Raw genomic sequence first — 11,148 nt, 5'->3', positions numbered from 1 at the left:
TACTGGCAAAGGATCTTGGTAAACTTTCCAAACCTTTCAATAAAGTGGAAGTGCAGCAGTGGGTTGCTGTTTGACCATGATGAACTTTAGTCTTCCTCCGCAGAAGTCAGCTGTGTGTGATCCTGGAGAGCCGAGTCTTCCTCCTCAGACGACAGCCACTGTGTGTTTGAAGCTCAGAAAGAGCAGCGCAGAGCGGCGACACGTGACGGGCTGTTATCTGCAGGAAGCTGGAGAGCCGGGAGATGCTGCGAGGCGAACGTCATGTGACAGAGAAACTGAAATATAGAGGGAGACGCTTCTGAGTGGGAAGATAACACTGTCGAAAGAGAAGCTGGAGACGGTGTTGGTGGACAAGACGGAAGAGTCCGTGGTGTTGGAAATGAGGCTGATGGTGGAAGACAGGGACAGTAATGATAATAAAAAGTCAGGCAGACAGAAATCCTCCTGGCAGGCTGAGAGAAACCTTCAGAAGAAGAGGCAGCTGGTGCAGCTCCGGATGGGAAAACACTGAGGAAGAAACAGTCTTCAGAGAAGTGAAGGGAAAGGTCTGACGGAGAGGAACACTCTCCCAGATGAGATGTGTCTATTGAGCGGGCCAGATTAAACCTGCAGAGCAGAGTGTGAGTTTGATTTCCTCATTGGTTCCTTTTAATATCATCAATCATCAATGTGAATTCACGCAAAGAAAAAGACGAGCACGTTTGATTGTATTTGAGAAGATGAAAGGTTTTGTCGTGCAGGACAGGAACAGGAAGCTCAACTGGAGGACACGCCCACTCACACCGACAGGCAGTGCCGACTGCCACCTGGTCGTGCTTCATCAGTTCCGATCTGGAACCTCCTCAGAACCGGTTCCATTTCCACTGACGAGGAACCATGTTTGACATTTCACTGACACTTTGAGTGTCACTGCAGCCATTATTTATTACGCTAAAAGCCTTGTCAGAATTCATGCTGTATATACAGTGGGGCAAAAAAGTATTTAGTCAGCCACCAATTGTGCATGTTGTCCCACTTACAAAATGATGAGAGAGGCCTGTAATTGCCATCACAGGTATATCTTAACTATGAGAGACAGAATGAGAACAAAAATCCAGAAAATCACATTGTCTGATTTTTAAAGAATTTATTTGCAAATTACGGCGGAGCAATCATTTAAAATGCGGGATTAGCATTAAGTTCATATCTTGAAGGAGCCCAGTGAGATAGCAAGCAAATGTTACATTACATGACACATAATACATTTTAAATAATGGGACTAACACACTCCAGACACCAGGATACACAGAAAACTGAGCATCACTGCTGGCAACATGGAGAGTGACAGGTTACTCAACAGGGATGAAGAAACATCAGACAGACCAGCAAGTGCTCAAAGAAACGATTAGCATTAGATTAGCATTAGCAGGATCAGGGATCCTCAGGAGGGGCTGCCGTCAGAATACACTCCAGACTTCATCGCTTCATCGCTGTGCCGAGGAACTGTTGAACGTGCGTTATTGCTTCAGGCAGATGATTAGTTCTGCGTGGACTGCTCGGTTCCACACGGTCAGTATCAATGAGTTCTCTTCAATCTTCCATTAATTTTCATTTTATTCCCTCAATTTCAGTTTGACTTGACAATAATCCCTCTTCCATTGCTCTGACTAGCATCTCTAAAGAGAGACTAAAGTTACGTTGGACAAAACACGTCACAGGTCCAGAATATCTACCATGGCCTAAACTGGTCCAATCAGGACAGATCTGCCTGAATCAAAACCCCGGGGGTTTTTGAAACACCCTGAATCTGTGGACCCTCTGAATGACCAGGGCGCAGTGGGTTGTTGAACGCCCTCAGCAGTGGCAGCGGATGTTTTTCTGCCTGTTTTGTGGCAAACCTGCAGAGATGCGGTCCAGCTCCACCCACGAAAAGGTGAGAGACCTGACGTCACACCTCACTCCCCACACACACTTCCAAAGTCCGTAAACATTCCCCAGCATTCTATTCCTCACATGAAAGCACCAAGCATATCAGTATTAAATCCACTCATAAAGACGGGGTTCGGGTCCAGATGTGACTCTGAGTTTCTCTGCGGAGCCTCCTTCCTTTTACACAAGCAGCGCCTGGAACTTCAGCCGGTCCGGAATCATCAGCAGGACTGAAAGAAGGACGGTGATGTGACATTACACGGTTTGCAGCAGCTGCATCTCATATCAGACGATAATGACTCCTGTCTTAAAGACAGTAACACAGAGGGAAGGAGCTGGTGAAAGAAAGGAGGGGTGGAGGAGGAGGGGGTGGGGGGTGGGACAGGAGAAATGGACAGCGAGCTTCAGCAATCATTGAGAAAGATGGCGCTGATGACGGTGAGGACGAGTCGTTGGGTGAAACACAAGCCTGGTGTGAGACAGTGGAGCAGAGTGAGAGTGTGTGTTCAGGAGCCACAGCTTCCCCTGTTGGTGTGTGTGGGTACTGCAGCATGGGGAACACTCACCACATACACTGCTGGTTACATTATAGGAAACCACTCACAGTTTCCTCCTGACTTGAAATGACAGCGTGTGATTATAACTCTCTCTACTCCTCTGTTTCTGATCTGGCGTGCGTCACATGACAGTCTGATGGATTAACAATGGATTAAGTTCAACGCCATGACAGTTGACACATTTCTCCAAAGGGAGTTGAAACTGTGACTGTTGCTATTCTTGGCTGGTAACCTTTGTAGAAGGAATTACAAAGTAAACATTTCTCTGATTTTTAAATGTAATTTGAGCAGACATGATGGGACACAGTGGGAATACAGCCCGCTCAGAATTAAAATAAGTCAGGTATTCAGTGTAGATAAAAGTGTGTTTTATTACATGCTGCTGGGCCCAGTTTGCCCCACCTCACACACACACACACACACACACACACACACACACACACACACACACACACATTACCCTTACGTTACATTATCCACTTATATACGCCAAGAATGAGAAATGTCGGTTCTCTGCCGCTGCTCGTCAAAACGTCTGCATCTGTCTTGACTACAGTAAATGGCTGCTGCTAATCTGTGTTAAAGGTAGATGCAACAACTTTACCCCACCCCACCCCTCTCCACCACCCACCGCCCCACCATGGTGTGATCCTGCCCTCCTTGACCAATAGAAGGTATACCACTCAGCACACTGCGATCTTCTGTTTTCACGGAGCGCTATTGATCGTCTCTAAATGTCTGAGATCTCGGCGAGATGGAAACGTGAAACGGAGGTGTTGGGAGGGAGGGGGAGCCAGTTGAAGTATAAACAACACAAATCTAAACATAATTAGAGAGAGAGCCTTTAATGTCTGCGTCAGTGGCCTTTAGTTGTTTTCTGAGAGTCAGTAAATCAATGAAATTAAGAGATAATTGCACCTGATGTTTTAGGCCCTGAGTTATTGAATGGAGACCAAGTGGCGGCGTGCGATGTGGGTCGCTATGAGATAATAATGTGACATTAATCAGGATGTAACGCTCCTGCACGTGCAGAAAGTTTCCTTCGTTGTCCTGGATGAAGATAACTGCTGTTGAGCGGCTGATCACACACACAGTGGATATATCCACTTTTATTTTCCGCCCCAGCTAATCTCACACTCGTGTTCTCGCCGTGACGCGAGCGTCAGTCACCGTCCGACAGGTGCTGTTAGTGTGGACACACAGCTGCTGCAGCTGCTGCCGCTTCAGTCCGGCTCCGGCGCAACACCGCGCTCCACTCTGCAATCACTGTCGAGGACGCCGTGGCTGCCTTGGAAAGGAATTTCTCATGGCTCATTGTCGCACTTGAAGCGTGGCCCAGAGGCATATTTCCTCAAGTGATTCCTCTCCTCCAGGCTCTCATCAGCCTAACCGTGACAAGCTGTGCTGTGAAGAGCTGATTTCAGCTGCCAGAAGGAAGAAGAAAGAGCAGCAGGGCATCAGTGGAGGCTCCGCTCCGTCCCCACTGTCCTTCACAAGACAGCCGAGGCAAACGCCGCGCTGTCATCGCTTTCCATTTATCGTGTAATTACGATCATTCCACGCTGAATACATTGTCTCTGGCATGTTTGCAGACTGCAGTGTGATGTATGTGCATTTAAAGAGGACGGCCTGATGTGATGTGGTGAAGTTTGAACCCCTGCTGTCTCCCTGAGGACTCTGGGTGTGTGTTAGTCAGTAAACACACATGATTTCATGTGCGTGTGTGTGTGTGTAGCACTGTCAAGTCTGACGAACCTTTCTCTCTGACTTCAGCTGTGACGCACGTTGTAAACCTGCAATGGCAAAAAATAATCCAGTTCACTTTTATTTATATTGCATATTTACGCAGCAAAAATGTCTCCACAGTGCTGTGCAATAAAAGAATAAGCAATAATTAAAACTGATGCTATCATAAAGCAATAAAATCAAACAGATAAACCTAGTAAAATAAATAAGGACCACAAAACTCATGCAAGATTCAAAGCCAGGGAGTAAAAATCTGTCTTAAGAATGGATTTAAAACCCTCCACTGTGGGGGCTGTATAGGTGAGGAGGGGGAGGACGTTCCATAATCAGGGGCCGACCACAGAGACAGCCCTATCTGGAGCACTGGGCACCTCGAGCTGGAGCTCAGATCCCAATTCGCACGCTGGTGATCAGATTTGAATCAGGTCCTTAATGCACGGTGCGGCCAGCTCATTCAACGCTTTAAAAAAAAACAATAAAATGCTAAAATCAATATGAAAATTAACGGAGAGTCAGCAAAAGATTGGATAAAATGCATTCCCGTTTTTTGGCTCCAGTTAAAATGAGGGTCCTGTCAAATACCTGGGCTACCCAAGCCTTTGCTCCAGTCAAATAGGGGTGTCCCAGGGTCCCAGGCTGTTCTTTCAGAGTGTCGTGTAAAACTGACAGTCATCGGCATAAAGTTAATAAGACATGCCATGTCTCTGAAAACTCTCTCCAAGTGGGAGGAAATATGAAGCAAAAAGGATCAGTCCCAGGATAGATCCCAGAGGGACGCCACAATGAAGTTTAAACCTGGTCGAAAGACTCATCTGTACGGATCAGCCATGACATTATGACCTGATAATGTGCTGTGCTGGGTGCTGTCGGTGAATCCTTCAAGTCTTGCGAGAAGTCTAGAAGGGACAGTAATGGGCTGGCGGCGAGCTGGAGGCTTTGAGAATGTTGTATTTGCCCTGCAGTGGAGGTTTTCAAAGCAACCCCATCACCCAGTGAGCGGTGGGGGAATCCAGTGCTGCGACCACGTACGAGTACTTTCTACCATCCGCCTTGGATCCCTCTGAGATGGAACTGTACCTCGACATGCTCTGGATCGTGTTGCTGAAACTGTTCGACAGCAGCGTCATGCATCGTGGGAACGCTGGCTCGCACGCCACCATCGCTAGCCTCCACAGGCATGTTCAAACATCAGGGTCACCAATCAGCAGGCAGGAAAGAGAAGATGAACGAGTGGGTTAAGTCGACCTCTCTTTCATCTTCCCACAGCAGACATGTCAGGTCCAGGATTTCCCTCCACCATGCGCCACCCGCTGCACTCTTCTACTCTCTTATTTACACTCTTCCATGACCTGACCCTGACCCTGACATCCACATGCGCAGCAGTCTTTAATGACCCGTCATTCACACTTTCTTAGGTTTACAGGTCGACCAGAAGCTTCAGGAAATTGATCAGTGATATTGATATCTAGCTGTGGAGACCTGGGAGCTGTCCTTTACAAACACGGTTGTGTCGTCTGCCAGTTGACAAATGATCACAGTTCTGTGGTTCTTTCTGCAGCAGAATTACCTTGAAAGTTCCTAAACTTAATATGTTGGATTAAAAGTTGGGTAGCAAGAAGAAATAGACACGAGGCAACTGTGTCGAACACCACGTTCCACTTGAAATCTGGGAGAAGATCAATTTTTAAGCTTAACTGAACAGTTTTGTACAGTGTTTTAATAGCAGTGCAACAGAAACCTCCTGAGCCTTACCTCCGTATCGGATGAAAAAGAACGTTATGCTCAACAGTGTCAAAAGCTTTAAAGAAATCTAAGAAAAAAAAACTTTGATCTAAATTCAAATCTGGCGTCTCACATACATCTAACACCTCATGCTATTCGTCATGTGTCCTTCGCTTGAACCTATATTGGACTTCCTTAATCTTTCTGGGACTGTGGCCAGAATTTTAATAATCATTATTCAGGAGGCAGATGGAGAGCTAGTTGTCAATACAGAGGACCTTTCCGTGGTTTTGGAAGTAGAATACTCAGGCCCTGGGTCATACTGGAAGGTGAAGCGCCTGTTGATCGGTTTTCAGTCAATGCTTTCAATGGGAAGGCCGCTGTTTGCTCAGAGGAAAGTTTATAGAAATCTGAAGACAGACCATCTGTTCCAGGGATTTGTTGTTTTTCAGTCTATGATCAGAGATCACAGAAATCTTTCTCTCTGCGTTATCAAGCGAGTTCTGTAATGAATTTAGGAACGATAGTGTGTCATTTTCAGAGGATTCAGTTGTGCATCATTTTCCATAGAATGTGAAACAAATGTCACATATAAGGTTTGGGTGATCAGATATAATGGACATTTTTAATTCATTGGTCGTGTTTATTTTTGCATGGTGCTTTTTGAATTTGAAGAAATAGGCAGAGTTTCGTCTTTAATCCGTAGTTTCTTGGATCAAACAAAAGACCCTTCTGTCCTTCTTTTGGACATTATGTCCAGTTTTTCCTGTAAATCAAACATTTCTTTTTTTGTCCTCTGTTAATGAGTGTGGTGAAGCTTGGAAGAAGAAATGAGATGCCTTTGTTCTGGTAGTTTCTTATCTTTTTTGGCGAGATGACTCCCAAGTTGTCTTTTGATGATTGATATTTAAATAGCTCCCAGTTAGGAGTATGAGTTATACAGCTCTGCTTTATTAAAGCGGTGTTATTAATTGTGCTACTATAAGTGTACCACATCTGAGTATTTCACCCTCCACATGTCTATGAAGTCAAAGGTTTCCAGAAATTGTTTAATGGACGTACTCCTGGCATTGTCTTGTGTAGGTGGCCACCTGTCTGATTAAATACATTACCAAGTTCACAGATTGTCATTGGGGTAGATTTTAATGAGACTACAAATATTGTAATAATGTTTAAGTCTGTTCTCTGATCAGCAAATAACAGGAAATTTTCTGGATTTGAGTTGTAATCACACATATTACAAATGATCAGATTAATTTTGTTGAAAGAGATAAACTAAGCGATAAATAGATCTTTTGGATCTGCTTCTGTATTCAAAATGTCTTTATTGTGTCTGTAACATGGATAAAACACCAGCTGATCTTTCTGAGCTTTGTGAAAAGCCATGAGTCATTGCCTCGCTGGGTTCTCAAAATATTTTCCTCATTTGCAACTGAATGAAAATTAGTATCTTGCTGCTGTCTGCAACTTAGTAAGAAAACTGATTACTATCGGTGAATTACTGGGAATGGAATTTGCAGAAGGCATTACCAGTGTAAGAACTAAGAGAGTCCCAGCTAGTTGCTTTGTGTCTACACTCATTTAATTAGCTGCTCAGTAAACATGTTGTAGAGCATCATATATCCAATAAGTCCACTTTAACATCCTACAGTTTCTTGCTCGTTGATGGAGGCAGATTCACGCTCTTCTTCACCATGGATCACACCTTCAGTCTTGATTTACAGCTTCATAGTTTCGCTTATCAAATACGGTGCATGCCTGGTAAACTCAACCTATCGGGTTGGATCAGGGCTTCTTAATCCCGGTCCTCCAGTGTCCTGCATGTTCTCCCAGCAGCAGTGTGTTGATGAACACACTGTGTCCACTGTGTGTTTTCTACCAGAACCAACAATGTTCTTTTCCTTTAACTCAACATTCCGAAAGAGAAAAAGTGTAAAGATATACGATGGTACTAACCAAGAGGACGATCTCAGCGAGCAGAATGTGAAAGCACATGAATGATGACAGTGTTCTGATCTATCAAGCAGAATAAAAGGAAATGGGCCCGTTTTTGAAGACTTCTGTGTTTGCCGAAGGCAGAGTTTCTGTAAAAAGGCCACTCCACATTAAACTTTCCAGAGCTTTGAGAACAGTCTTTCTAAATGAATAGTTATTTCTGATGCTTTCAACACATCAGCGTTGAGGAGAAAATGTTCACTTGTGTTTCGTTCATCCCACCTAATGACAGATAAAACTGTTAGCAGATAATAACTGTTGTTCACTTCACTTTTAAATGGTCACAGCGTTGTGGTTGACAAGGCCGCGCCTTTTATTTGTGTGGAAAATTAGAAGCCAGATCGATTGATTGATTTGTTGGGAATCTTCCGGTGGAACATTTTGCGTCTTGAGGCCAGATGAGCTGTCGCTGTAATCAGAGCGCTAACTGGACCCGGGGTTCATTCACCGCTCAACATTCCCACTTAGCAACAATTAGAAAGTCATTCACATCCGAATCATCAACCGCTGTTTATTCGTTCATCGTCTCGGCGGCGCCCCGCAGAAACGTGGCGTCAGCGCCGGTAATTACCATATTAGTGTTTTACACCATAAAGCATGCAGACGGTTTTTGCTCTTTTTATGAGTCATAAACTAAACAGAGGTTGACTCCACTTCCTGCTGTGAAGACGCCGGTGCTGAAGAACAGTTCCACCCAGCTGGTTTATATGAGAGGTATGGCTACTCTTTAAAAATACATCCCACCCTGGAACCCAGGTCTGGGGCTGCCGGTGTAGGTGCAAAATCATTCATTAATTTCAATTTTCACACGCTATTAACTTCAAGCTGAATTTTTCAGGCTTGAAATTGCACATTTGGTCCTCAGTGCTCGGGGAAAAAGCTAATAACACATGCAGCAGCTGTAATCAAAACCTATAGTACAGAGTAACTCTGGGAGACTATGCCTGCGGGCTGGGGTTCGCACACATCCCAAAAACTTTCAGCCACATCAGATCGGGTTCAAACAGAGAGAAGAGCGCCTGTTAGACACAGCCGGCCCGGCTGCATGGGCTCCTTCTCATGTCTTCATTAACAGAGTAATGAAACACACTTATCAGGGCAGTTAGAGAAGAAAACCTGCAGTCAGAACTGCTTCTTTTGCCTTTAGTGTACTTCCTGTTTTATTCTGGTTCTCTTTCGTCTCTGAGGTTCTGACTTGATTCCCTCGTGTCTGCCCTGTTGTGCCTGCTGGGGTGAAGCAGTGGAGTGACCTGGTGGGGTGTTAAGGAAAGTTAAACACACGATGCAGTTCTAGGATTGGAGACCAGCTGAGAGGGAAGAGCCGACGCCGACACTATGAAGCAGAATCAACATTCCCGGGATATCTCTTCATTTTCTGGAACGACAAACCAGATATCCTCAATCCTGATAAGTGGTACAAAGAAGCAGGATATCAACTCAGGCTTTTCCAATCCTGATCAGTGCGTGCTCACATAAAAGGGGGTTTGCAGCATCCGTCCAATCGCAAACAGAAACCCTGCAGAGCAGCTTACTTTGAATTCTTCCTAGTTTTGGAGACTAATAGTCTGCTCCTCCATTACAGACACAACATCCAGGACTGAAGCAGCTCTGTTGCTGCAGCGAGAGCCAGGAAGCAATGCTGGCAGGAAATCGCCGACTCTGATGGTGTGTAACTCTGTGAGATTCTGCTATATTAATTCCTGGGACAACATAAACAGACAGCACTCTGATCAGGCAATTTCACTTTATCACGGCACACACACTTCTGGCAGAGGTTCCTCACTGTTCCTGCTTTAGTTTAGATTCTCCATTGACTTATTTTGAGGCTCAGCTCCCCGTCTGAATGTGTTTTGTGTCGGAAAATTAATTCCTCACTGTGACAGCATGAGAACTTCTTCGTGTGCCATGTGTGATCACTTTTATTAACTTCATCATTTCAGATGTAAGCTCTGGTGGAGATGAACAGAACTGGGATAATGTGAAGAAGAAGCACAGTAACATACTTCAAAGCGGTATTATGTGGCTTTAAGTTCTTTACACTGTCTCTGCTGTATGGATGAAATGGACACATTTCTTTGATATCATTGTTTCTTACCCATCAGATGAAAATCTGTATCTTTGATACAGTATATGTCATTGGGGACGTCAAAGGATTACATCTCTCTCTAAAAACTCTTCCTCTCTGAAGTCCTCCTCTCACTGTGGGGAACTACGAATGGACGGGTCATTTTCCAAGAGACCTGATTGGTCAGGAGGCGGAGCTTTAATGCTCTCTGACCTCTTATCTGTGGTTCAGTATAACTTATCCTGGAAGTTAGAATTCTCCATAGAACGGCGCTTCATCGCCCAGGCCTCTGAACGACACATCGCTCTGCTGTGGACGTCAGCCCAGCGGAGGGTGGAACGCTCTTTCTGTTGGTGGTGAATCATTGTTTCAGCTTCCTCTCCTGATGACGAGTCCTCTGTCTCCCTTCTTCCCATCTTCTCTTCAGCTGTCTCTTCCCATCAGTCTTCTCTTCTTTTCAAGTTGTGCTTTGTGAGTTCTCCAAGGACTTCCTGTTTTTCCCATCCACCCTTCCTCGTCATAATCCCTCCATTTCATGGCCTTGTTTTTGAGCGTTTCCCCTCATGGTCTGTGTTTCATTGTGTTGTGGACTTTAGCTTTGGGAATAAAGCATTGTGGGAGCCTCCCTGCTGTGGATCGTTCACCTGACTCCTGGGATACAACAAACTCAGCAGACTTCAGGTCGTCTGAGCCCTGCAGCCAGCAGTCGGCACTCCCGGACGGGAAGTTTATGTTGTTTTTCTCTGGACTCCGTGAGGGGCTTTCAGTCCACCTTCAGCAGCCACTGAACGTCTCCTGCAGGTGGAGCCTGGAGACCCAGCTGAGGGTTTTCAGTTGTTTTCCTGGTGTTTCCCTCGTGTGTTTCGTGTTTTCTCTGCCCTCTTGTCTCTCGTGACTCTGAATCTGTGCGCTCTTCTCTCTGATTTCCCCTTCAGTGTTTCCAGCGGCGCCTTGTCAGTCATCTCGCCTCAGAGCGAGTGTCTAAGCCCTCAGTCTGTCCATGTTTCTGTTTCATTTCTTCTTAATCTCCACACTGTTTACTGTTTTTCTGTTGATTTTTTTTTTCACTCCATCCTCACAGAAAGTCTGGATGGTTAACTTCCTTCTAATGAGAAATATTTGCTCTTTATAGGACGAAAACATTAAGTTTGTCTG

Source organism: Salarias fasciatus, chromosome 16, assembly GCF_902148845.1.
Source record: "Salarias fasciatus chromosome 16, fSalaFa1.1, whole genome shotgun sequence".
NCBI lineage: Eukaryota > Metazoa > Chordata > Actinopteri > Blenniiformes > Blenniidae > Salarias > Salarias fasciatus.
Note: the sequence above shows the minus strand (reverse complement) of the source record.